Genomic DNA, 27,488 nt, shown 5'->3' on the forward strand with positions numbered 1-27,488 from the left:
ATTAGAGAATTTGTTTTGAACCCACATTTATGAAAGAAGAAATTTGTAGACCAATTTATTGTTTTCCCCTCTATTTCACAACATACTCAACTCCCAACTTCTTAAGCAAACTGGTTAGCTAGTTTCAGAAAAGGGAACAGTTAGAGCAGTACCTTACCCATCTGCAGAAGCTGGGCCAGTAACTCAAATAATAATGATCTCCTAAGGCGGATCAGGTGTACTGGCTTCACACATGGGTGGTGGGGGGAGGCTCTCCCATTCTCCCAGCTCTCAGGTGCATCATGCACCATGAGTTCTTCTCTGTGCTGCTCTGGGATGAAGGAGGGAGATGACTTTTTGAAAAAGACTAAACAGAAGAAATGCAGATTCTGTACATACCTAAGAAGAGTAATAATAAAACAAATAATTCCACTTTTATGAACTGAAAGCCAATGCTATTTAGTTCTTTTTTTAAGCTGGGAGGCAAAAGCAGAGCAAATATTTTGGGTAATTATTGCTGTTTCCATGTTTGCAGTAGGACTTAAGATAGCTAAGGAGAAGCTTAATCTTTTCCATTGTCCAAACTTGGAGGTTTCTTGAGGAATCCAGAGATGTGAAGTTGCTGCTCAAGGAGTGTATTTTCTTTTTCTTTTTTAAAAAATGTATTTTATTGATTATGCCATTACATTTGTCCTATTCCCCCCCTTCATTCCCCTCTACCCTGCACACCCCTCCCCCACCATTCCCTTTTGTTTATGTCCATGTGTCACAAGTTCTTTAGATTCTATATTTCCCATACTATTCTTGCCCTCCCCTCTGTCTATTTTTTTTACCTACCATCTATGCTACTTATTCTCTGTACCTTCTCCCCCCTTCTTCTCCTCCCATTTCTCTGTTGCTAACCCTCCACGTGATCTCCATTTCTATGGTTCTGCTCCTGATCTAGCTGTCCTCTTAGTTTGCTTTTGTTTTAGGTGTGGTTGTTAATAACTGAGTTTGCTGTCCTTTCACTGTTCATCTTTTTATCTTCTTTTTCTTAGGTAAGTCCCTTTAACATTTCATATAATAAGGGCTTGGTGATGATGAACTCCTTGAACTTGACTTCATCTGAGAAGCACTTTATCTGCCCTTCCATTCTAAATGAAAGCTTTGCTGGATAGATCTATCTTAGATGTAGGTCATTGGATTTCCTGACTTGGAATACTTCTTTCCAGCCCCTTCTTGCCTGTAAGGTCTCTTTGGAGAAATCCGCTGACAGTCTGATGGGAAGTCCTTTGTAGGTGACTGTCCCCTTATCTCTTGCTGCTTCTAGGATTCTCTCCTTCATTTTAATCTTGGCTACTGTAATTATGATGTGGCTTGGTGTGTTCCTCCTTGGGTCCAACTTCTTTGGGACTCTCTGAGCTTCCTGGATTTCCTGGAAGTCTATTTCCTTTGCCAGATTGGGGAAGTTCTCCTTTATTATTTGTTCAAATAAGTTTTCCACTCATGGCTGTTCCTCTTCCCCTTCTGGTACCCCTATAATTCTGATGTTGGAATGTTTAAAGATGTCCTGAAGGTTCCTAAGCCTCTCCTCATTTTTTTGAATTCTAGTTTCTTCATTCTTTTCTGTTTGGTCATTTTTTTCTTCCTTCTGGTCCACTCCCTTGATCTGAGTCCTGGTTTTCTTTCCATTACTATTGGTTTCCTGTGCATTTCCCTTCATTTCAATTAGTTTAACCTTCATATGTTCCTCTAATTTGTGACTAAAATCAACCAGTTCTGTGAGCATCCTGACCACCAGTGTTTCGAATTGTGCATCTGAAAGGTTAGCTATCTCTTGGTTGCTTAGTGCAGGAGCTCAGGGGGTGGTTGGCGAATCCCAGGTGTGAGGTGGCAAAGGGCGGACCCAGGGAGGGTGCAAGGTGGCTGGCTGACCATGGTCACACAGATAAACCAAGCGAAGGAGCAAGCAGTGACACAGACCGCTCAGGCTAGGGCCCCAGTGACGGGAATTAAAGCCTAAAAGCACCAATTGGAAAAACTTCTGGGGTTGAGGTGCTGGGAGAAGCTTCCAGGCTCACAGAGAGTTCATTGGAGAGACCCACAGGGTCCTGGAGGGTGCACAAGCCCACACACCTGGGAACCAGCACCAAAAAGGCCCAATTTGCTTGTGGGAAGCAGCAGAGGGGACAGGAATCTGAGAGAGAGCAGAACAAATGCCATTGCCCCTCTCTGACCCTGCCCCCACATACAGCATCACAACCCAGTGACTGGGTCGCCCCACCCTGGTACACACCTAAGGCTCCACCCCTTATATGTAATAGGCACGACCTGACCAAAACATTATGGCTCAAGCAGAAAAAGAGCTCAAAGCCCCAGAGCCAATGTATTTTCTTTTTTATATGTGCCTATTTGACCCCAAACTAGTGTACCATTGGGTTTGAAGTATAAATGATACACCCACATAGTTCATTCTGCTTCTGGAATGTTTGTAGGCTTAGCTTCTTCTCTGTACTTATCCTCCAGGGAGGTTTATGCTATTTAATAATACTTAGAGAGTCTGGTGCATTTCTCCTCTCATTCTGAGCCTCAATTCGTGTGCCAGGTTGCTTGGAGCAGCTCAGCTCCATGTGGTCAGAGGAGCTAGCAGCTGTCAAATGCTCAAGAGTGCAAAAGACTCACCCCTTCTGAGAGGGATGAGGTTGGTGATGAAATTTGAACCCCTTTTGGCATCTCCACACTATGTAAAAACGCTTGACAATGTTCCACTGCAGGGCTGAGGAGTTTTTATTAACTCCTGAACTAAGAGCCCTGATATTAGAAAGGGCCTCATGAAGGCTTTTGTGACTGGTAGCTTCTCTTCATTCTTCCCCTCCATTCTTCATTGTATCTCTGCATGCACCCCTTTGTCCCACTGTGGAGAGCCTTTTAAAATGGAGAATTGGAAGGACAAACCAATGATCAGAAGAGGCAGTGTGGCTGCCCTTTGAGGTTTAATCATGTGGCCCGTGCTGTTTTTGTGTTCAACAAAAATCCATTTAGCCTCATTATGAATGTGTCTTCTCTTGGGCTTTCACTTCCAAGACTATTTCAAGGGAAATTATATTCAGATATTAGTCACAATTGCCCCTGTCTCACTCAACAACTATTAGAGTTATCAAATATCTTGAACCAGGAAGTTGCATATTTGCCAGCATTAAATGCACAGCCTGAAACTCTAATCTTCGATTTGGAGAAAAAGCATTACATTTGAGTGGGTTAGGATATTGCCAGAAATGCATTTTTCCATCTGTTTCATGGTAAGAGCTATTTTAGGATTTGAAATTTACAGCTAAGGACATTCTGCCATCTTTGCAAAGTAGACTGGAACTGGAGAGTGTGATAAAGATTGTAGGTCCTTGGGAGCAGTCCTGTGTATGGAGGATGAACTTGAAGGAAGTCAGTTTCTTTCTGTTTTGGTTCCTTGAGTGATAAACATCCTTGATGTCTAATACTATCAAGCCAGCACCAGCACACTCAGTGCCCAAGAGGGTGGTTCCCAACGTGTTCTTGTCCACAGTCCTGCAAACTCCAATCTGACATGACCCAAAGTCATTGTCATGGTATTTTCTTACCCTTTCCCTCTGACCTGAATCTGCCCTGAAAATATTGGTATCAAGTTAGTTCATCCTTACTTACCTACTGTAACACATAAAAATGAAGATTGTAAGTGTGCCAAAGCCAAGTAAGGAATCAGAGGCCAGGTTAGGTGTTGGTTTTCAGCCTCTTCACTAGTGTGGGCCCAACGTGCATCAGTGTATGTATGTATTTGTTTATTTTTAAACAAATAAGCATGTTTTTAATATGTTTATTAATTTTAGAGAAACTTATCATCTTATTTATATGTCAAAAAACTAGAAGATATGAGGCTTATCTCCACTTTACAGCTAGGTTAAAGCTATAACTCAAATTGCGCCTCAAAAGCTGGAAACTGCGTTCCTATCTAGGTTTACCTGCCTAGGGCTTGCACCATCAACCATTATTATGAACTGCCTCTGTTACCAGGGCAGAGTGGTTCTCCTGCAGAGTGGGAGCCTGGGGGAGTGGAAAGTGAAGCGGGGTCTTCCTGGGGCCCACTACTCACGAGATATTGTACCTCAAACAAGCCCTGCAGCTTCCCTAACACTCAGAGTTTTCATCCATAAACTGAAGATGACAATGACCGTACAGGTTGTCGTCGTGGGAGATGCAAACCAAAGTGAAATGTATTATAAAGCAAAAACAGGAGGATGCTTCAAGGGTTATTCCCTGCCTGGCTTTGCCAGGGCATTCAGAAATTATCAGTGATTTTATAAAGATGTTTTACCCAGGTGGTCAAGAAGGGACAGTTCATTTGGAGATCCGTCTGCTCTGCCTTTTTCTGTGAAACCAGAGCTCAGTTGCCAGTGTGACTTGGTCCCCCCTGCTGTATGTGTTACTCTTGTCCTGCACAGTCTGATCGATCTGGAAGGCTGAGTCATGGTCCTCAGACTGAGTCCCCACCTTCCTCAGTGACAACAGGGTTTATGCGACAGATTTCAGTTCCTCCCGATGGATTTGGCTAAATGTTGTCACTTCTTAGTCTCTCTCTCTTTCTCCATGTTTTCAAGTATTTCTTCTCTTTCAGTGGTAATGCTACCACTGAAATACCTTTTATCAGTACTACATAAACTCTTGCAAATATATTTGCAGCTTAAAGAAGTTATAGAAATGCATAATGTGTTATAAGTTACATGAATGATAATTTGTTAAAGAATGACCAAATTGTCTTGATCTGGGTCAGCTACCTCATAGATAAGAAAGGGTTTTAACAAGAATAGAAGGATATGATTGGACCCAAACTTTTTAAAAAAAATGTGGCAACAGAGATAGAAAATCTCATCTAACCTTCTAAATATTGTACATTTAATATACAGTTTTGTACATTGAATATAGGAGATAGGTGTACTATTTATATAAATAAACATTCTGACATTCACAGTTAGATTTTCCACAGAGGGAGCTTTTAACTCAAACTGAGATAATGGTGCTAGGAAGAAATATTTATTAATGTAAAATACTTATCAGGCATTAATTGTCTGCCTTTAACCAAATCTTATATACCATTTCCCTTCTCACATGTCCATCTTCAGCACTAACAACCTGCTAAATGTTCTTTGATTTTTCTTGCTCTTTCTTAGAGTATTTTGTGTTTGTTTTCTTCTGAGGTTGACCAGGAAATTATTTCGGGGGAAGAAGATGGCTTTTTGCAGACTGTGATTTTTGGTTGGGAGTGATGGAAGGGGGTCTGTTAAATCCATTTTGTTTGTTCTTGGTCAGAGTGGAGCTGAGAATGGATGGCGCCATTTGTGAAACCCCACAACTCTTCCAGTGTAACCCCATTAAAGGGCCTCCTGACAGCAGTAGGTAAGGAGTAGCTCAGGGGTGTTCCTGTTTAATCCCTTTAAGCTCAATGTCTTGTGTTATTAGATCCACCTGCCTGCTTTATCACTTCATCTCTGGATAGCACACCATTGTTGCTGGAGCAGAATTCAGCCGAGATTCTAGTTTGTTGGTCGACAATAAGCAGGTTAGAGTGTCTGATGAAGGCTGATGCATGAGCTCAATCTTTGGGATTATGGTCAGTGAAAACAGGGCCAGCTCTGCCACACATCTGTGGTAGCGACTGGTGCCCTTCACCAACCCGTCTGGCCGTCTATGTGCTGGGGGTTTGGAAGCTGCATTTCCTGGCTTCCTTCTGTTTGGGTGGGGTGCCTGATCAGCTCTGGGCAGTATGTTGTGATTGGAAGTGATGTATGCTGATTCTGGTCTGCAATGTTTATTTGCCAATTCGAACCCTTCCAGGGATCTTTTTCCTTTTGGCTACGTTCTCCATTATCAGCCTGGGTCCCAGAAATCCCCAGCCAAGCCTTTATAGACAGGCACTATGGCCTGGAAATAAACTGTTGTTTTTAAACAAATGAGACATTTCTTGAGTGCCTGCAGCATATCCGCGGCAAGGCTACTGAAGCAGTGATCCATAGGCAGGGGCCCGCGCGCTTGGTGAGCAGTCACGGTGTCATGTCGGTGACACTTGCTTTCCTGTCACCTTTACCAAGCAGTCCATCTGGCACTCTGAGAACATGTAAGACCTTCCTAATAAATGTATTAGGGGCAAACTTGTTTAGTAGCTTCAGAGTTTTTAATTTTTTTTCTTTACAAAATGTTTCCTGTCTCTCCTTGCCTCAGCCTTTAATGTTTGGTCTGGCACATAGCAGCCACTCAATAAATGAACGATGAATGCTTTTGTGCATAAATCCATTACTTTGAAGAGAGCTTGCCATTAGCATCATAGCAGTATTTTCACTCTCTCTGAACTTGCTGTTGCCAGTTATTCTTTTATTAATTCAACTCTGCATCATACTGTTACCATTCGTCAGGGCTCCCCTGGTGAGAGGCAGATGCTGCTTTGGCTGCCGTGGTCTCTGGGCGAGCGAGCAGCACAGGGCACCCCGGTCTCTACTCTGAGCTCTGCAAACCCAGGCAACATATGGGACTCTGGCTCCTGAAAGCAATAGAACCCCTTACTCCTGCATCATTGTTGGCCATGGCCCTCACATCCCAGTACTGCTAGCTCTGGAAATATTTCCTCTTTTGAATTTTTTTTTAATTACAGGGTTTCAAGTAAGATGAAACTTCTCTAACCCTTGAGACTCTCAGTCTCTCAATTTGTTCCCATCAGGACACACCTCGAATGTCTGTCCTATCATTGTTAAGTGCTGAGTGGGAAGAGGACAGGGCTTAGGACAGCCTGGGACTTCAGTCTTTTTTTTTTTTTTTTTTAATCTTCCCCCAAGGAAATTTCTTTCATTGTTTTTAGAGAGAGAGGAATCAGGGGCAGAGTGTGGGAGGGGGAGAGGGAGAGAAACACTGATGTCAGAGAGAAACATGTATTGGTTACCTCCCATATGCTTCCTGACCAGGAATCAAACCTGCAAGCTGGCTGTGTGCCCTGACCAGGAATCGAACCTGTGACATTTTGGTCTACAGGACAACACTTTAAGCAACTGAGCCACACAGCCAGGGCACGAGTCTTCAGTCTTAATACCTGGAGACAAAATATCAGGCTTTATAACACTAAGCACAAATCCTGCCCGATTAGACAGGGACCAGAGGGGAGAGGGGAGGGAATTTCAGGGGGAAAAGGGGAGGGATTTAGAAGAACTAGTATAAAGGACACATGGACAACAACTAAGGGGGGTGGAAATGGGAGGGAGGTTGGGAGCACTGGGGGGTGGGCGGGGATGTGAGTAAAAGACATAAAACTGTACTTGAACAATAATTAAATAAATTTTAAAAAAACTATTAAAAAAAGAAATTTCCCTTAAAACCATTCCTTCTCTTCATTCCTCCTGACATTGCTTCAAATCTGTCTCTCACATCTGTTGATTATATTATTAAATTAGAACTGTGCCTGGGACATTGGTAAGGCTAAGCTATTATTATCTTTATTATTGCTGTTTTGGCAGCCTCATGTTCTCCTTGTCTCCAAGCTTTCTCCACTGCAATCTATACTCTGCACCTTGACAACATAGATCAGATTCTGTCTTTTCTCTATTTTTAAGGCTGTCTTTCCTCTGCTGCCCAAGGGGAAAGCCCCAAATCCTGAGCTCATTGGACATCTGCAATTGTCACCTACCTCAGCCACATCTGAATCACTGAGGGAGCTGCTCCAGCTCTCCATTCCCACACTCTCTTCCCCAAGACATTCCTATAGGTTGATGGCGATGAGGAGGGAGAGGTACCACATCCTGGGAAGAGAATGTGCATGCGGTTTGAGAAAACTCCCCAGGTGTTCTGAGATGACTTCTTTTTTTAAAATTAAATTTAATGGGGTGACATTGGTTAATAAAATTATATAGGTTTCAAGTGTACAATTCTATGATACATCATCTTTATATTGCAATGTGTGTTCACCACCCAAAGTCAAATCTCCTTCCATCACCATACACTTGACCTTCTCTACCTTTCCCTCTGGTGACTGCCATACTGTTGTCTGTGTCTATGAGGGTTTTTTTGTTTGTTTTTTCACTTGTTGCTTTCGGTTTTATATCCCCCGTGAGTAAAATAATACAGTTTTTGACTTTTTTCTGTCTGACTTGTTTCACTTAGCATGATGCTCTCAAAGTCCATCCGTGTTGTCAAGAGTAGCAGTATTTCATCTTCTCTTATGGCTGAGTAGTGTTCTCTAGTATATGTGTATTGCATCTTTTTTTTTAAAAAAAAGATCTTATGTATTTATTTTAGAGAGGAGGGAAAGGAGGGAGAAAGAAAGGGAGAGAAATATTGATGTGTGAGAGATACATTGATTTGTTGCCTCTCACACACCCCCAGCTGGGGACTCGGCCTGCAACCCAGGCATGTGCCCTGATTGGGAATAGAACTGATTCCCCTGATTGGGAATGACACTTCAATTCACAGACCAGTACTCAATCCACTGAGCCACACTAGCCAGGGCGATTTTCTTTATCCAATCATCCATCAAAAAAACCTAGGTTGTTCCCATGTTTTGGCCACCTTGAATAATGCTGCAGGGAACATAGGGGTGACTTTTCCCACACCTGGCCACCTCACCTCCCAAGAGAGAAGCCCCACCTGACACTGCCCTCCCACGGTGCTGCCACGTGCAATGTGGGTTCTGCCCATGCCAAGCTTCTGGGCCTCCTCGAACTCATCATGCTTTCACACTCCCATACTTTGCACATGCCTTTAAGTGCCCTTCTAGGCCCTGCTCCTTTTCTCTGCTTGGGTCCTTTTAAAAAAGGCTTTAGTTTAAATGTCAGTGTTTAGGCTTTTCCCTACAGTCCCAGATGGTTGTCTCCTCGGGTGGTACTGGGCATTGACCCATATTATTGATACTCGACATATTGTGGTCTCATTATTTGTGCCTGCGCTGCCTGGAAAGTTCTGTGATCTTCTACTAGGTTTTCATTGAGTTTTTGTACACAGTCAGCACTTGATGAGAGGCAGCAGTCTGTTGAAGCATGGGCTTTGCAGTTGTCCCTCCCAGGGGCCTGATGACAACGAAATGAGATAACGTACAAGGCACTTAGTCCAGGGCCTCTTAGCAAGTACTCACTTAATGGCACATGCCATTTTTCTGAGATAAATATTTAGCTTTTAATAACTATATATATACTTCTCCTATTGATATGCTATATTGTTTACACATGAATATCCATGCCAGGATGCATACATTTCTCATCCAGATAATTATCAATCAGTATTTACTGAATAAACATGATTGTTGTGCAGAATATGTACTACATCATCCTGCTCTCAAGGAGAGTATGACCAACCACCGACATCAACACAAATGTGCGTCATGGCCTTTCTGCCTTGTACTGGACAAACTTTTTCTGGGGTTCAGGGCGCGTAAGCAGGTACCTGTGTGGTACTGTTCCTTCTCCTTCCCCTGTGCCTTCTGCCAGATAGGCTGGTGGTAATGATTGTTATGTGTGGTGGAAATAGAACTCTTTGGAGATTTCATATAGTTTTCAGCCCACTTCTTTGCCCCAGCTGGGCTACTTGCTTGGACAATGTCATGCTTGGTGGGGAGAAGAGCAGATGAGAAGCCTGGATCTATTATAGATGGTCCCTGACATGTGATAGTTTGACTTATGACGGTTCGAGTAATGATTTTTTGACGTTATGACTGTGAAAAAGCAGTATGTATTCAGTAGAAACTGCACTTTAAATGCAGATTATTTTCCTGGGCCAGTGATATGCAGTATGATGCTCTGCCATGATGCTGGTCAGCGGCAGTGACGCGCTCACAAGGGTGAACAGTGGATATTGTGTTGCCAGCGTGTTTTGGATGATGAGTGTCTGCATCCCATCAGGTCTTCAGAATGCCCATCTGCAGGTGAGGAGGCTGTCCGCTGTGCATGTTGTGAGTCCCACAAAGCCCCTCTGTTTTTCACTTTTAGTACAGTATTCAATACATTACATGAGATGTTCAACACTTTATTATAAAATGGGCTTTGTATTAGATGGTTTTGTCCAATGTAGTCTCTTGTGAAGTGTTCTGAGTGTGTTGAAGGTAGGCTAGGCTGAGCTTTGATGGTATTTAGGTTAGGTGTATTAAATGCATTTTTGACGATAGTTTCATGTTACAATGGGTGCATCTGGACGTAACCTCATCCTAAGTCCAGGAGCATCTGTGCTAATCTCCATCCTGAGCACAGAGGCAAAAGTTTCAGTGTCTGGTTCTCTCCAGTCTGGTGTATCACTGACTTCAGAATAAGCTATACCTGTCTCAAATCCTGACTCCGTCACTTTGGGCTGGACCCCATTTCTTCCTTTGCAAAACAGTGGATAACAACACCTGACTCAGAGAGCTCTTCTGAGAAGGAAATGCAAGTTGTCAGTTGTTTGGCATGTTCTCACAATCAGTGAGAGCCCCTAGTATTGCTCTCCCTTTGATTTATTCCCCCTTCTCCTCGAGGCATCCCTTCACCTGCCGTTCAGGTGGGCACCTTCATTGGGTAAATTAGAAAACAAAGGAAGGATGAGGGTGTAGGTAGAAAATGGAGGCTGCACAATTGTTCTTGCTCACAAGTGATCCATAAGATTCGATGAGGTCAAGAAGAAGAAATGAAACACCTATTCCCTCGATGTGACGTGACTACAGTTCTGCCTGGATTATCACTTAGCATCCCAGAAATTATCTTCTCGTGCTTTGTGTAGCTCACTCCAGCTCCGGGCCACAGTTCTGACGCTGGCTCAGCCTTGGCTGACCTGCATGAGCTCAGATGAGTCCTGTCACCTTTCTTAGCTTCAGTTTTCTTATCTTCAGAATGAGAATGTGAGCCTTTGTGATCTTGAAGGTATTTTCAAGTATAACATTCTAAGACATTATGCCCATCTGAGAGCAAGTGGAATTGTGAAGCCTTGCAGGTTTTGAGTTAGGAAAGCTTATGGCAGGTGTTCGTGTTCATCTGCCTGGTGCATGTTTACGCACTGCCCTTGTCTGGCCTTGAAGAATGTCATTTTTTCCCCTCCTTGTTTCTAGTGGGGACAATACTGTATTGCCACAAATCATGGTGTCACATCTGTTTGAGAAGCCAACTACACACACCGCTTTCCTTTGGATGCTCGTCCAGGAATTTCTCCAGCCGGCAGGTTGCCTCAATAATTCATGACTCCAGGTGGTTGCTCTCTGGCCAGGAACCTGTTCTCCCCACCAGCCAGGACAGCAGAGGAGGTGGGAGGTATTTGCTCTCCATTCATTCTCTCACCAGAAACGGCATTGGTGATTGTCAGGCAGGTGAGGGGAATGCTGTCACGCTCAATAGACATTGTCAGACCCGATGTGAGTCAGTGTTCGCTTTCCCCAAGCACAGCTGGGAAACAAAGGAACAGATTTGCTGGAGATGTACACAAACTGAAAGCTATTATGTTAAAAAATAAATAAGTAAAATGAGGGAAAAGGCATACGGAGTGAAATGATCTCTTTAAGGCGCCTTGGGAAAATAGCGCTTCATACGCATCAGTACAATGGTACAGCCATCCATGTGTGCCAACCTGTAGTTTCTGATGACAGGAATGGATAAACAAGTAATTAATATACAGCCCAGCTGCTTCTGGGTTTTTTTTTCCTTGTTCTCTTTGAGAATCAGTTGGTGGAAACACAGCTGAAAACACAGACTTAGAAACCAAGTCATTTTGGTTGAACATAGAAAAGAGACCTGGATGAGGATTTAGAGATAATACCCATTCAATTCCGTAAGCCGACAAAGTAAGATTAGACCAGACAGACAGAAATTTTGCTCCACTCTCAAGGATAAACATCATTTTCCATTTCATTTGGTGGGTTGGCCAAGCCCTGCTGTGAGTAATTTGTTTAATGCGGGCTCCTTTATAAGGCGGACAGTGGGTCCCAGTGCCTCTCCTTCCCTGTGCCCATCTGAGCTCCTGGTGCAGGACGAGTCCCTCTGGGTCCTCTCCCAGCCAGGGCCAGCGTTAGCCAGCCTGCACATGAACACCAAAAGCAACTTAAATCGTTTAATTTTTTTGCTGAAAGAATTCAGAACTGCTCTTTGTTTTTACAAGTAACTTATAATAGCAGATATCGTTTTATTTTTGTTGCTTGCATATTCAGGGGGCCAGAGAGATTTGTTGAAAGAACAGAGTACGGGAAGGACCTCTCTTCCAGAGAGGAAAGAGGGCGGAGAGCCAACAGCTACATCTTATTAAAGCAGAGAATACTCGCTTTTATTTATATGCCTAGAACATTCCAGATCAGGTTCTTATAGTCTCTCTTTATAATAACTGTAAAGTGGTAATTTTCTTCATTTTCCTGAAGAGGAAGCTGATGCTCAGAGAGGCTAAGTAACTGCTCAAGCTCACATATCCAGGCAGGGCTGAGGAAGAAGTTCAGTCAATGACTAATTGCTTCCTTTTTTTGACAACAGTAGCACAACCAGGCATTAATCTCTCTCTATATGCCAGGCTTTTTGCTGGGAACTGGAGATGGGAAGAGAAAAGAACCCGGGACTTTGTGCCGTGAGCTTCCTGAAGCATGTGTTGCGTGCTCCTGGTCAGGTGTTTCCCAAAGGACATCTCTCAGCTGAGCCTTAGGATAGATAATCATGCAAGGTCGATCTGCTAATGGGCTGATTCTTCAAATAATGAAAAGCATGTGCTCAGACTGTTCTCCCCCCACAGCTCAGATCGTACAGTGAGTGACTGTTGGAATTGGGATCTGGACCCAGGTGGTCTAGTGCTCCAACTCTCTCTCTTTTCAACAGGGATTTAATGCCTATTAAGTTTCCCAAGATATTTGATATGGGCTTAATAGAAGATGCTGGAGGCAAAACTGCATTTGTGTTGGAAACTCATAGGTCAGTGGAGGAAATCATTTTGCTCAGGGAAGGATTTCAAGAGTCTTCAAAGTGATAGTATACGTTAAATCTATTAGCTGTAGACACATAGGTGTGTAAGGTTGATTACCTTAGTTGGTAGAACACATAGATAAAAGTAACATTGAAAAGGAGTAAAATACGGTAAAAAGAAACTTCTGGTGATACACATAGTATTTGTAACTCAAAAAAAATTGAAATCAGTAGGAAGACTTCTGTGAGCGCGTACGTCACACGCTCGCTGACATGAGAGTCATACAACAGAGCGCTAGTCTCGGTCTGTCCTCATGTGGAAGCTTCTGGGCTCTCGGTAATGGAAATCTGGGTTCCTTACTTTGTCCTGAATTTCGTTTTGTCTCACTCAAGTTCCTCTTGCAGCGAGGACCCCTCCATCCTTTCTCTCCAAATGTGGAAATGTTTTTGGTGCCCACTAATGGCTGCAGGGTGTCTTGGCTGATTTTCCTTGTTGTAAGTGAACCAACCGGTCTTTCCATGGGACCCCCGTTTGTAGTGTTGATGTCTGCTGGTGCCCCTCATTTTGCTTTGTGTTGTGCTTAACTACTTTTAATACTTGTCTTGTTTCACCTTTTAACATGTAAGTTTCTTGAGGGCTTTTCTCATCTAATTCTCTGTTATGTTTGGCACAGTGGTTCACGAGTTGTATTAATGAATGTCAGGAGGTATTGGTTAAATGGGATGCAGTTAAAGACCCGAATGAAACATGTAACAAAGAACAACCAGGGATCAGACATCCTCGGACTTGGGGGTAAACTGCTTCCCAAGGGAAGGAGTTGGAGGGGAGAGGCGGGTAGGAGAAGACGGCACCTCTGTAATTTGGCACTGATATGAAATGTATTTTGGGAAATTGGCAAGCCTCTGCAAACCACCTTTGCTGTTCTCCAGCGAGAGCATATTTCCTTGTCAGACAGGAGCTCATACAAACCATCGGGCAAGTCTCCCACCCCTGGAAATCCATAACCCTATTTCTGATGGCACGTGTGGTTACTTGGCAACAATTATGGTATCCCAAATAGAGGATTATTATGATTTCAGGTGTGAAAACAAGGGGAACGAAAGATTAAAATCGGCAACAAAAGGGAGAGACATAGCAAATTTAGAGCTGGAATGGAGTTCTTTCTAAAATGACATTTCTGCATCAAGTTTGCCGTGAAATGAGCGAGAGCACATACTAAAGTTGACATTTTTCCATGGTCAAAGTGTGCTGGGGTTTTTGGTCCCTCTGGCTGGCCTTTTCCCAGCCACAAATCCACACCTGTTTCTTTTCCTCCTCCTTCAGCCCCCTCCCCCAGGGTGCCTGCAGGGCCACGCAAACACACTCCTTTTTTTCCCTTCCAGGTATAGGAGTGAGATACACCCTCAAAGAGCATGTTCTCTGCCAGGACTCACAGGAGCGTGTGAGGACCCAGATCCTGATGAGCAGTGGGTGGCTGAGAGGGTGATCATGCTGCTCAGAGTTGTTATCCGTGTTGTGGCTGGTGAAACTGAGAGCTGAAGTCTACAGTGTGACTTGTTAAAGATCACATGATTGGGAACTGGAGGGTCCCACACTTTCTGGTCCCTGGTCTAATGGGCTAATGTTTTTGTTGTTACACTGGTTTATTTTTGTCATAGGCTGATAGCTGTAGCGATGTAAAGACATTGTTGTTTACTTTTCTGATGTTCGGTCCCCCTTGCTTCTTGGGAGTCTTGATTTTTTTTTCCTAACAGCTCTTGAGATTCAGAAAAGCTGATTCCATTTCCAATTCCAGGGAGCAGGAGCATAGGCAAGTCCAGGTGGGCCTGGGGCGAGGTGGGGGTTTCCGTTATTCTGTTATTACTCATTCATCCATCTACCATATTTGGTTTTCTTCCTCTCCTCTCTTCTGTTGTCTCCTTTCCTTTTTTTCTTTCTTCATTTGTTTTGGCTTCTTTCTTATATGTTTACAACATCACCGAGAATACTGTGGAAGGTTACAGAAATTATAGACATTTTCATGTGAGCGGGAGAGTATGAGTGTATAAATACACAGAAGAGGAACTTGAGTGGTGACTCAGAAGTTTAGGGCAACGTTTGACCTTCCAGCATTTGAAGCACCAGCTAGTACTTCTCATCCTGATCCATGCATGAGTCATGCATTGTTAAGAGTTTTCCAGGCCCCTGAAGTGAAAAAGACAAATCAGTGGGCAAGAGTGATAGGAGAAGTACAAGATTTTATTAGTGTAGAATGAAACACTTTACAAAATGAAAAATTGCAGAGAATACTGACTTCTGTGTAACAGAAAGGGGATTGACACCTAGATTACTGCTGAACACCATGCATTTTAGGATAAAACCCTTGAAAGTCTAAGGGTAACTGTCTAAGGCGAGATAGCAATTCTTTGCTCCAGGTTATACAAAATCCTTGCTTTGGAGCCTGATGGAATGTTTAACTACCATATTTCACTGAGTATATAGTTATGGAGGACCCACTAGCAGGTGCTTGATTAGCCACCATGAGCACTAAATGGGGGAAGAAGTTTTAAAAAATAATATGAGATGTATGTTGATACATGTGTATAGTCCTGAAATAAGATTTGCATATCAATAGTCTTTGAAGCCAGAAGGCCAGAGCTGAATCACTGTTCTGCCAGTCTTATCTGACTCTAGTTTTATACCTATTACCAATGCATATCAGTGGTACTCCTTTCCTGAAACCAGTGAGACACCACCTAGATAATGAAACACTCCAGCTTGTTGTAAGGATGAAGTAGGTATTGCAATTTCTGTTGAACAAGTTGCTCTCAACCCTGCCACATTCTTCAGTGGGGAAACTGGGATCCTCAAATCTCTTGGGTACCGAGATTTCTCATTATCCTTCTAAAGATCCTGGAACTGTTTATCAAAAACAACCATGCCCTGTACCCCTGCTGTCTCTGGTATTTTCTTCCTGCTTTTTATTTCCAACAGTCATCTGGAGATAAACAAACTGAAGGATTGAACCAGAGGGTTTCTGGTGTTGTTGAATACTAAAAATGAGGAAGAACTAATCATTACAGAGGGAAATTTCAAAAAATTGAAATGCTGTGGCTCATAATCTAGCTTAAAAGCTAGTTCCTGATGCAAAATAGATTTGTCTGGTGGGACGGCAAACAATCCCTATGTCGTAGAGGTGTGGTAATGAACCTGTTCATGTCAATCTTTTGTTTAGGTATCTCGTTGACTGAGATGGGTGAGGCTGATTGCCTTTCTGTTTCAGATTGGGCTCCCCTGTGCTTTGCCTTTAATTCTTGGAGGTTCAGAAATGTATTTTTAAAAAATAATTTTTCCTCAGGAAAATCAATCGACTTCTTAAGCACCAGCCAAAAACTGGTAAAACATAATGTCGAAATGATTACTTTTAAAGGAATAAGTTCTAGACAGAATGATTGAACTCAGTATGTTCTCATGAGGAGTGGGACTGCCTTTATAGAAAAAGCTTTATTGAAATATAATTTACATACCATAAAATTACCCTTTTAAAGTGTACATACCATTAGATTTTAGTATATTCACAGAGTTGGGCAATCATCCACACTATTTATTTTTGGAAGATTTTAATCCTTCACCAAGAAACCCTGTATTTATGAGAAGTTACTCTTTATTTTCCTGTTCCCTACAGCCCTTGGCTACATTCATTTTCTGTTTATGTATTTGCCTATTCTGGACATTTCAAATAAATGGTTTCATACATTATGTCTGTCTTTCTTTTCTTTGCTTTTTCTTTTCTCTTTTCCTCCTTCTTCCCTTTTTCCTTTCTTTTCTTTTCCCTCCCTCCCTTCCTTCCTCTCTCTTTTCTTTTCTCCACTTAGCGTAATGGTTTCAAAATTCATCTGTGTTGTAGTATGTGTCAGATCTTCCTTTTAACCATCAGATAATATTTCATAGAATGGATATACATTTTGTTTGGCTATAATGACTGTTGTAAATAAGGCTGATGTAAAAATTTGTATAAAAGCGTTTGTGTGGACATAAGTTTCTATTTCTTTTGGGTTTAAACCTAGGAGTGAAATTGCTGGAAATCTATGTGTAATATTTTAAAGAGCTGCCGCACTATTTTCCAGTGTTGCACCATTTTATAATCCCACCACCAATGAATGGGGAGCCAATTCCTCCACATCCCTAACACCCCTTCCTTCCATTCTCCCTCCCTCTCTCCTCCCTCTTTCTCTTTTATCTACCTATCCATCTATATATCTATCTATCTCCTGTTTGTTCTGTATCTCTGGAGAACCCTGACTAATACACGAAGTGATACTGGCCCCATAGGATAAGTTGAAAGGGATTTCTTACTTTTCTAGTTTTTGCAAGAGTGTTTGAAAAATGAGTATTAATTCTTCTTTAAATGTTTGGTAGAATTCACCAGTGAAGTCATCTGGGCCTGAAGTTTTCTTTGGGAGAAATTTTAAATTACTAATGCAGTCTCTTATCTTGCTATACTTTTATTTATATATATTTTTATTCTTATTTTTAAAAGATTTTTTTCAAAGATTTTATTTATTTATTTTTAGAGAAAGAAGGAGAGGGAGAGAAACATCAATGTATAGTTATCTCTGACACACCCCCAACTGGGGACCTTGCCCACAACCCAATCTTGTGTCCTGACTGGGAATTGAAATAGCAATCTTTTGATTTGCAGGCTGGTGCTCAGTCCACTGAGCCACGCTAGCCAGGGACTATTTCTTATTATTTATTTATTTTAAAATATTTTATTTATTTATTTTTAGAGAGAGAGGAAGGGAAAGAGAAAGAGAAAGAGAGGGAAAGAAACTGCAGTATGTGGTTGCCTTTCATGTGCCCCCAATGGGGACCAGCCCACAACCCAGGCATGTGCCCTGATGGGGAATCGAACTGCAACCCTTTGGTTCTCAGCCCGCGCTCAATCCCCTGAGCTACACTAGCCAGAGCTATGTTTTTCAATACATTTTAATTGAATATGCTATTATCGTGGTCCCAATATTTTTCTCCTTTGCCCCCCTCTGACCGGTACCCCCATTCCCTCCAGCAATACCCCCTTAGTTCATATCCACGGGTTGTACATGTAAGTTCTTTGGCTTCTCCATTTCCTATATGATTATTAACATCCCTGTCAATTTTTTATCTACCAGTTATGGTTCTTATTCCCTGTGCCTTTCTCCCCATTCTTCCCCTTCCCTTGTCCAGCTAATAACCCTCTGAATGATCTCCATATCTATAATTTTGTTCGTGTTCTCATTGTTTGCTTAGTTTCTTTTTTAAGAATCAGTTGCTGATTGTTGTGAATTTGTTGCCATTTTAATGTTCATAGTTTTGATCTTCTTTTTCTCAAATAAGTCCCTTTAACATTTTAAGTAATAATGGCTTAGCGATGATGAACTCCTTTAGCTTTACCTTGTCTGGGAAGCACTTTATCTGCCCTTCCATTCTTAATGATAGCTTTGCTGGGTAGAGGAATTTAGGTTGTAGGTCCTTGCTTTTCATTACTTTGAATATTTGTAGCCAGTCCCTTCTTGGTTGCAAAGTTTCTTTTGAGAAATCAGCTGACAGTCTTATGGAAACTCCTTTGTAGGTAACTCCCTGCTTTTCTCTTGCTGCTATTAAGATTCTGTCTTTATCTTTAACCTTTGGTATTTTAATTATTTATCTTGTTGTGGTCTTCCTTGGGTCCAACTTGTTTGGGGTTCTCTTTGCTTCTTGGCCTTGTATGTTTATTTCCTTTGCCAAATCAAGATAGTCTCCTTTCATTGTTTTTTAAAATAAGTTTTCAAGTTCTTGTTCCTTATCTTCTCCTTTTGGCATCCCTATGATTCAGATATTGGTGAGTATGGAGATGTCCCAGAGGCTCCTTATATTATCCTTGTTTTGTTTTCAGTTATTTTATTCTTCTTGCTGTTCTGGTTGAATGTTTATTTCTTTCTTATGTTCCAAATCTTTGATTTGATTCCTAGCTTCCTCCCCTCCATTGTTGGTTCCCTGTAGATTTTTTCTTTATTTCACTTAGTATAACCTTCATAAACTTCCTGCATCTTTTTTATGTTGTTGCCATACTCACTGAGTTCTTGGAGCATCCTGATCACCAGTGTCTTGAACTCTGCATGTGTTAGGTTGGCTATCTCTGTTTCGTTTTTTTCTTTTTCTGGTATTTTGTTCTGGTCTTTCATTTGGGCCACATTTCTTTGTCTCCTCAATTTGGCAGCCTCCTTGTGTTTGTTTTTGTGTATTAGGTAGAGTTGCTTTGACTCCCTGTGTTAATAGCATGGCCTAGTGTAGAAAAGGCACCTGTAAATTGTGTGGGGTGGATCCTAAGGTAATCATCAGGGCAGGGCAACCTGCTTCACTACTTTGTGGCTTTCTGTGGGGGGAGGGTTAGGAGAGGGGACAGTGCTACTGCCTGGCTTCTTGCCCTGTTTGCCCAGCACTCGCCCTGTTTCCAGTTACTTCACTTACTGCCCGTATGTGACTGGCACTCTTCCAGCTGTCGCCCTGGAGCTGAATCCCAGAGGGATGGGGTTTGCATATGTTCTAAGTCTGTGCAATCCCTTTAAGTGGAGTCTCCTAAAACCCCCCACTATTTTTTACAGTCAGAAGTTATGGGGATTTGTCTTCCTGGCACTGGAAACCTGGGCTGTGTGATGTGGCTTGGGGCTGGGATCACTTGCTCCCAAGGTATCCCTCCTGATTTTTATCCACCACATGTGAAAGTGGGACCACCCATTCTGCTGCTGCTGCCTCTTCACACCATACCATGTCTCTGCCTCTCCTCTCATCTTCTCATCTCCACTCCTCCTATCCATCTGGATGAATGTGGCTTCTTTAAATCCTTGGTTGGTGGACTTCCATACTACCCAGTTTTTTGATGATTCTTGATGTTGTTTTGAGGTCTGGTTGCAATTCTTTCTGTGGTTGCACAAGGAGGCAAAGCATGTTTACTTATACCTCCATCTTGACCAGAAGTTATATTTTTCTCTTGAGCTAGGTTTAGTAGTTTGATTTTTTTTCTAGGAACTTTTCTGTTTTAGGTTTAGGTTACCTAATTAGTTGATGTACAGTTGTCTATAGTACTCCTTATATTTCTGTAAGGTAAGTAGTGATGTCCTTCTTCTTTTTTTTTTAATTTATTTATTTATCTTCAGAGGGGAAGGGAGAGAAATATCAGTGTATGGTTGCCTCTTGTGCGTCCCCGGCTGGGAACTGGCCTGCAGAGAACTGGCCTGCAACCCAGGCATGTGCCCTGACTGGGAATCGAACCGCGATTGTCTGGTTCGCAGGCCCGAGCTCAATCCACTGAGCTACACCAGCCAGGGCCATGATGTCCTTCTTTTATTTCTGCGTTTAGAAACTTCTTCTTTTCTTTGTTAGCCTAGCAGAGGGATTTTTAATTTTATTAATCTTTAAAAAAATTCAACCTTTGGTTTTGCAGATTTTCACTATTGCACGACTAGTTTCTTTTTCATTTATTTCTGCCCTAAACTTTATTATTTCATTTTTTTCTGTTTGTTTTGGGTTTACTTTGTTCTTTTTCTCCATTTTCTTAGGATAGGTTATTGATTTGAGATCTTCATATTTTTTCTCTTCCTTTACCACTGCCTTCTCTTGTGTTAAATATGTATATTTTTAGTATACCATTTTTATTACCTTTCCCTTTTAATTATATATTTTTGACTTATTTTCCTACTGGTTACTTTGGGGGTTACATTTAACATATTTTCTTTAAAAATCTAGATCAGAGTAATACCAATTTAATTTCAATAGTGTATAAGAACTTTGTTCATTTGTAGTTCTGTTCCCTACCTTTTTCTTTGTTCTATTATCATCATACAAATCACTTCTGTATACATTACAACAATTCCAATACCAGGTTATAATTATAGGTTTATGTAGTTGTCATTTAAATCTTATAGAAAAAGATTATGAACAAAAATACATGAATACTGTCTTTTATATTTAACTATGTGGTTATGTTTACTGGTGGTCTTCATATTCTTCCTTGGTATTCAAGTTACTATATAATGCTCTTTCATTTCAACCAAAAGGATGCCCTTTAGTATTTCTTTTAGGGCAGGTCTGCTTGTGAGGGGTCTCTCAGTGTTCATTATCTGGGAATGTGTTAATTTTACCTTCAGTTTGAAGGATAATTTTGCAGCATTTGGTAGTCTTGTTGATAAATTTTTCTTTCAGCTCTTTAAAAACTATATCATCCTCCTGGATTCTGGCATCCACGTTCTCTGATGAGAAGTCAGCAGTTGTTGAAGATTGCTTGCCTATGATGAGTCATTCTGCTTTTGCTGCTCTCAAGATTCTGTTTGCTTTTGGCTCTTGATAGGTTAACTATTATGATGTGTCTAGCTGTGGGTCTCTGAATTATCCTACTTGGAGTACATTGAGCTTCTTGAATGTATACATTAATATTTCCCTTCATTTGGGAAGTTTTCAGTCATTATTTCTTCAGTGATCCTCTCTGCCCTTCTCTCTGCTCCTGCTTAGGACCCCAGTTTTACATGTGTTGCTGCTCATGTCTTACAGGTCTCTGAGGCTTTGTTTATTCTTCTTCATTGTTTTCTCCTGTTCCTCAAATTGAATCATTAAAATGGACCTATCTTTAAGTTTGTTAATTCTTTCTTCTGCCTGCTCAGTTGTGCTACTGGTCCTCTCCAGTAAAATTTTCATTTGTATTAGTATAGTTTTGAAATTTAATATTTCTATTTGTTTTTAAAAGTAATTTTGTCTCGGTGAGACATCATTCTCATAGATTAATGAGATTGTGTTAAAGGAAAATAAAAAATAATTCTCATATTTCTTTAGGCAAAAATTTCCTTTACTGAACATACTTAAAACACCTGATTTAAATGTTTTTGTAGTGAGTGTAACATCTCAACGTTTTTAGGGACACCTTTGATTGACATTTTTTTCTAGTTGTGGGCCATACGTTTTTCATTTTGTTATTTGTCTTATTTTTTTGGTTGCTAAAAACTGAACTGTTTTTAAAAAGTTATTGAATTTATTGGGGTGACATTGGTTAATAAAATTATATAGGTTTCAAGTATATAATTATACATTGGGTTGGCCAAAAGATTTGTTTGTTTTTTTTCTGTGTGATGGTTCTAATAGCTCCCTTCTGACAACTGTCAGTCTGTTCTCTGTATCTATGAGTCTATTTCTATTCTGTTTATTTTGTTCATTAGATTCCACATGTGAGCAAAATCATATATTTGCCTTTTGCTGACTGGATTACTTCACTTAGCATAATACTCTCTAGGTCCATCAATGCTGTTGCAAAGAATAAGATTTCGTTCTTTTTTGCAGCAGAGTAGTATTCCATTGTGTAAATGTACCACAGCTTTTTTATCCACTTATCTATTAATAGATGCTTGAACTGCTTCCAAATATGGCTATTTTAAATAGCACTGCAGTGCACATAGAGGCATATATATTCTTTTGAATGAGAGTTTCAGGTGTCTTTGGATATAGTCAGCAGTGGAATCACTGGGTCCTAAGGCAGTTTAATATTTCATTTTTTGAGGTCCCTCCACACTGTTTTTTTTTCGTGGCTACACCAATATTCATTCCTACCAGCAGTACACAAGGGTTCTCCACATCCTCTCCAACACCTGTGTGTTGATTCATTGGTGATAGCCATTCTGACAGGTGTGAGGTGATAGCTCATTGTGGTTTTAATTTGCCTTTCTCTAATGATTAGTGACATTGAGCATCTCTTCATATGTCTTGGCCATCTGTATGTCCTCTTTGGGGAAGTGTCTATTCAGGTCCCTTACACATTTTTTAATTGGATTGTTTGTTTTTTTGGTGTTGAGCCATGTAATTTTGTTTTAAATTTTGGATATTAACCACTTGCCAGATATATTATTGGCGAATATTGAAAACTGAACTTTTAAAATAATATAAAATAGAGCATCTCTGAAAATCTCATCTCCAACACCCCCTGCCCTGATTTGCATGACTGCTTATAGTGTAATTGTTATCAGTGCTATTTGTTTAGTAACTTTATAAAGCCTTGAAGTCTATACCGTGTGCTGTATGTAGCACCTGAAGTCTCTGCTTATTTCACTTAGTGGTCAGCTAATGATAGGACTGCTATTTTCTTAAATTTCTTGAGCTAATACATCTCCCACCCTGTTGCTACAGGTATATGTGTATGAGTTGGGGTAACCCTCCAATGCCCTGGTGGTTTTACCACACTGCCTTAGCCTTCACTTCCCATTGGTGAGCCACAGGTGAGTGAGCTGGGCCATTTCACATCTGTTCTGAGAATATGCACAGCCCTGCACATAGGTGCAGGTTTCTGAATTCCCAGGAGTATGCCAGAGCTTCCCACGGACCTCTGTGGACCTTTCATTCTCTAGATTTTTACTTGAAGTTTTTTGGTCAATTTCTTGTTTGTCCCAACTGGCATCACCACCTCAGATAGATGTGATATTAAATAATTTCTGTTTATTTTGGAAAAACCCAGGGATAGGTGTTTCCTTACTTAACATCTATTGAATAAGTCTTGTAAATGAGACTTTCCCATGGAGCTTCCAAATAATAGTGATGATTTTCTGAAGATGGGGTTTTTACAGGGTTCCAGACCCCCTCTACTCTCTCCAATGGCTGGTGGGGTCAGTGGTTTTCATAGCTGCTTTGTTTCTAAAGCTGCTGGTTTTCAAGGTGACTGCAAAAAGTAGGGAAAGAGAGATGGGAAAAAGGCAAATTCAAATGCCACTAGAGCTCACTGTTCTTCTAGAAAATAAGTCATTCTTCTTGCAATCCTTTAGTTAATTTCCAGAGTTCTGGAAATGTTGATTTTAACTTCTTTATTTTAATTTTTTTTGCTGTTGCTCTTGTTCTCTGGAGTACCATTCTGGAAGTGTTTCTTCTTCCTGTATGATTTTGGTATTGGGACTGCTCTTGTAACACAAATCTTAGATCAGAAAGCTTTTTGGTGAGTACAGAATCAGAAAAATGGAAATGGATGAGCTAAAAGGATACAGCTGGATGATGAAGTCTGGCTCTTGTTTCCACTCCAGGGAAATTGATATTTATGCCATCAGGAGAATGTTGCACTTGATATTTTTATGTACAAGAGCCAACATGAGATATTTCCCATAAGTCCTGAGATCATGAAGGAGGGAAAGGTGCCTTTGCTGCTGATCATATCTGAGTGGAGGCTCAGCTTGGAAACATAGCACAGGCATCAGAATAGAACCGTGACCGCAGGGCTTTGGGGCTGACTGGTCAATAGTGAGCTCTTGGCTGGAGACCCTTGGGGTAAGCTCACTATGGACTTGGTCCTCGAAGTGCAGCTCAGGAATCATAGTGCCAGCACCACCTGAGAGCTCGTTAAAAATGGCGAATCCCAGACCCCAATCCAGACTTACTGAATTGGAATCTGTATTTTAACAAGGTGATTTACATACTCATGGCAGTACGACAAGACAAGTACATGCCTTTAGCATATTTATATCTTACATGGCTGTCCAGGGAATATTCCTGCAGTTGGCTAGTCTCATCTGTTTTATGTTGATTTTTATCAACTTGCACATCAAAAGCATATGATCTGCTTCCCTAAAATTTCAGCAAGTACCCATCTTCATGCAGTGCTGTCCTTCTGTGGTTCTTTATACTGAAGATAAAGAGGTGAGCTTTAGGGATATCGGGAAAGGAGAAAATTTGTGTGAGCTTGAGTGGTCCCAAAAGGCATAATTCGAGTTGGGCTTTGAGGAAAGGGAGGGGAAGTGAGTATGTATTGGGTAGGTTGAAAAAATATGGGCCAACCTACAGAGGTGGGGGTTATTTATCATATGCAGTATATCTCCAGGCTGAAAAATTTTGGAGGGTATAGTTTGTGTCATATATATATACACACACACGTATATTTATCTGTGTACATATATACACACACATATATACATGCACATACATATTCTTATTGGATGGCAAAGAGTGAGTGCTCTATACATTTGTTGTCAACTGAACAGAGGGAAGATTAGCTTAACTAGAGGTAAGAGTTTATATAAAAGTTATGAGAATTGATACAGGATATGCCTAGATGATGGGGACCTTAAATGCTTCCTAGAAGTTTTATTGAAATGTGTTAGGTAATTTTCAATAAGGCATGAAGGGACAGGAGGAGATTTATTTGGGGTGCTACTATAAAAATGCTTAACAAATAAGTAACTGTGTTCAAACTCCAGAAAATAAAGGCCTCCCAAGTCTTCTTGGCTCTTCCAGATGTGTAGATGTTTGAGACTGTATTATAGGAATCACACATTATGGAGAAAGAAAATTGGGGAAAAAAGGATAGCACTCTTCAGATATTATGTGTGTTGTAGGCTTTTAAGCAGGGGAATAGCAGGTGAAAAAGTGGTGTTTGGAAGGGATTAACATGCAGCATAATGCGAGGTGGATTGGAGAAGAGACGGGAGTCAGGTAGACCAGTGAGGGGGTTGTTTTCATCATCTCGGGATGAAGGCAGGTGGGGGTACACCACAGTCATGGAAGAACAGAGGATATTTGCTTCTGGAGGTTCTGATTGCAGAGGAGAGGAATCTTGTCAAGCAGTTTGGCTCTTACATTAGAGAAAAAGAAGAAAAAAAAGAGAGAAATCATGTGATATACAGTAGCAACAGCTATTCTTTACCGTTCTCATAAAGCAATGGCGAGGAGCCAATGAGCTAGTTCTTGTAAGTTGCATAGGTAAATCTCTGGCACGAGGTAAGCACTCAGTATATCGTATGTTAGCCATTATCTATTGTTTCCTGGAATAAAGGGCCTTCTGGTGCTGTCAAGTAGCACTTTTGCTTCTCAAAATCAGCACCCAACTCAGTACTTATTTGTCATAGGTGCTTAACAAATGTTTTATTGAAGAATGGATGGGAAACAAAATACCTCTTAATGTAGGATAGTACACACATACACACACACACACACATCATAGAGTCTAAATAGAATTGCATTTTACTATTGATTTCTTTATAAATGTAATCCCTCAGCGGTAGATCGGGGAAAGTGGTTATCTTTCATTGTTGGCTCTCCGAATCAGCTTTGTTTCTCTCTCTTTCTCTTTGCCCACCTCTATCCTGATGAATTCCTCGCTCTATATGTACTCATGACTCCTGGAAGCCAGCTCCCCTCGTCTGTGTGTTTACGGCAGATGCTCAGTAAATATGTGTATTAATTGGTAAACCTAGGGGCTCACACCTCAAAGCCCTACTATCACTGAGAAAAACTCCTTTTTTTCCTCTGTCTTATTTAACTCATTTTTTTTTCAATAGTCCATCCTCTCCGAATGATCCCTGAAAACGTTCCGTACAGCCAGTTCAAAGAACTGGGTTAAACTTTATTTTTTGTGGCTGAAATCCATTGAACTGCATGAGCCTTCATCTCTGGAAGCTTCTTGGTTATTTAACAGAGTAACATGGTGAGGGGGAAAGAATTGAGTGGTTCATATTTCACCTACCACTAAAATGAAACATTCTCTTGAGCAAAAGTCAGACTCTTCCCGCTCCTACCACCATGTGAAAGCAAGTGAGAGAGTTGGAATTACAATAGTTATCTAGCATCTCTTTCTAAGCAACTTAAAGTCCTTTTTCAGTCTTCACCAGAGTATCTCTGGCACAGAAAAGCAAGTTTCTGCATAGGGTGGCAGCTGATTTCACACTTCAGGAGTCTTGCAGGGTCTTAGAACTTCTAAGGGACTTGGTTTCACTTGGGAGAGCCTGTAGAAACCTGAAGTCCAGCCCTTCTGATGTCTTTGGGTCCTCCTGATGGAAGTTGGTTTGATTTGCCATTAAACAAGCCTTTTGTTTAGTGCTTAACAATAAGGAGTCTTTTGCAAGAAAGAGATTTGCTGCAAAGACTTTTGAATGGGGTGGATAATCTATATCAGGGCCACTGGCTCACCATAAAGATTCATCAGGCACAATTAAGAAAGACCAGCCTAATTCAGGTCATTTGAGAGGCAATGCAAAACCATTAAATAAACACACTTCTAGCTCTTGTCATGGCTAGTTTGGGAAGTGAGGGAGGAGGCATAGGGGATCACAATAAAATGGGTTAGAAGAAGCCAAGAGGGAGAGAAAAACATGCACCCAGAGGCGGGCAGATGTACGCTGAAACAGAGGAGAGGAAGTTTGAGTTCTGAGACAGGAGTTTCTGAGTTGAGGAGCTCGGCCCATGCCATTGCTCACCTGGACTGGTGTCCGAGCTAACAAGTGCTATAAGCATCACTCAGAGATCCTCCTACAGCATTGTGTGGGGGGATAAAACTGTCCTTTGGACGGTAGCAACACTGACCCAAGTGATGTCTCTCTGAGAGAGCAGGTACAATTCAGTCAAGGGTTGGGGGTTCAGATACAATTCAGTCAAGGGCTGGAGGTTTGCCTGCCTCCTTGAAAGGAAAGCAACTGACATTAATTGAATCCACTCTCTGTAGCACGTGTTCTCTATAGGCTATCGAATTTAATTCGCAACACATCCAGCAACAGGCTCTGTTATGTCTATTTACAGGTGATAAAATAGTCATGCAGTGATTGGCCAGGTAACCCATCCAGTGAGTGGAGAGGCTGAGATTCAGGCACTATCATCCCGAGTCCTGCTTTTTTTGGTTACACCAG

The sequence above is a fragment of the Artibeus jamaicensis genome, unplaced genomic scaffold (genome assembly GCF_021234435.1).
Source record: "Artibeus jamaicensis isolate MK-2021 breed Jamaican fruit bat unplaced genomic scaffold, CSHL_Jam_final scaffold_3307, whole genome shotgun sequence".
Lineage (NCBI taxonomy): Eukaryota > Metazoa > Chordata > Mammalia > Chiroptera > Phyllostomidae > Artibeus > Artibeus jamaicensis.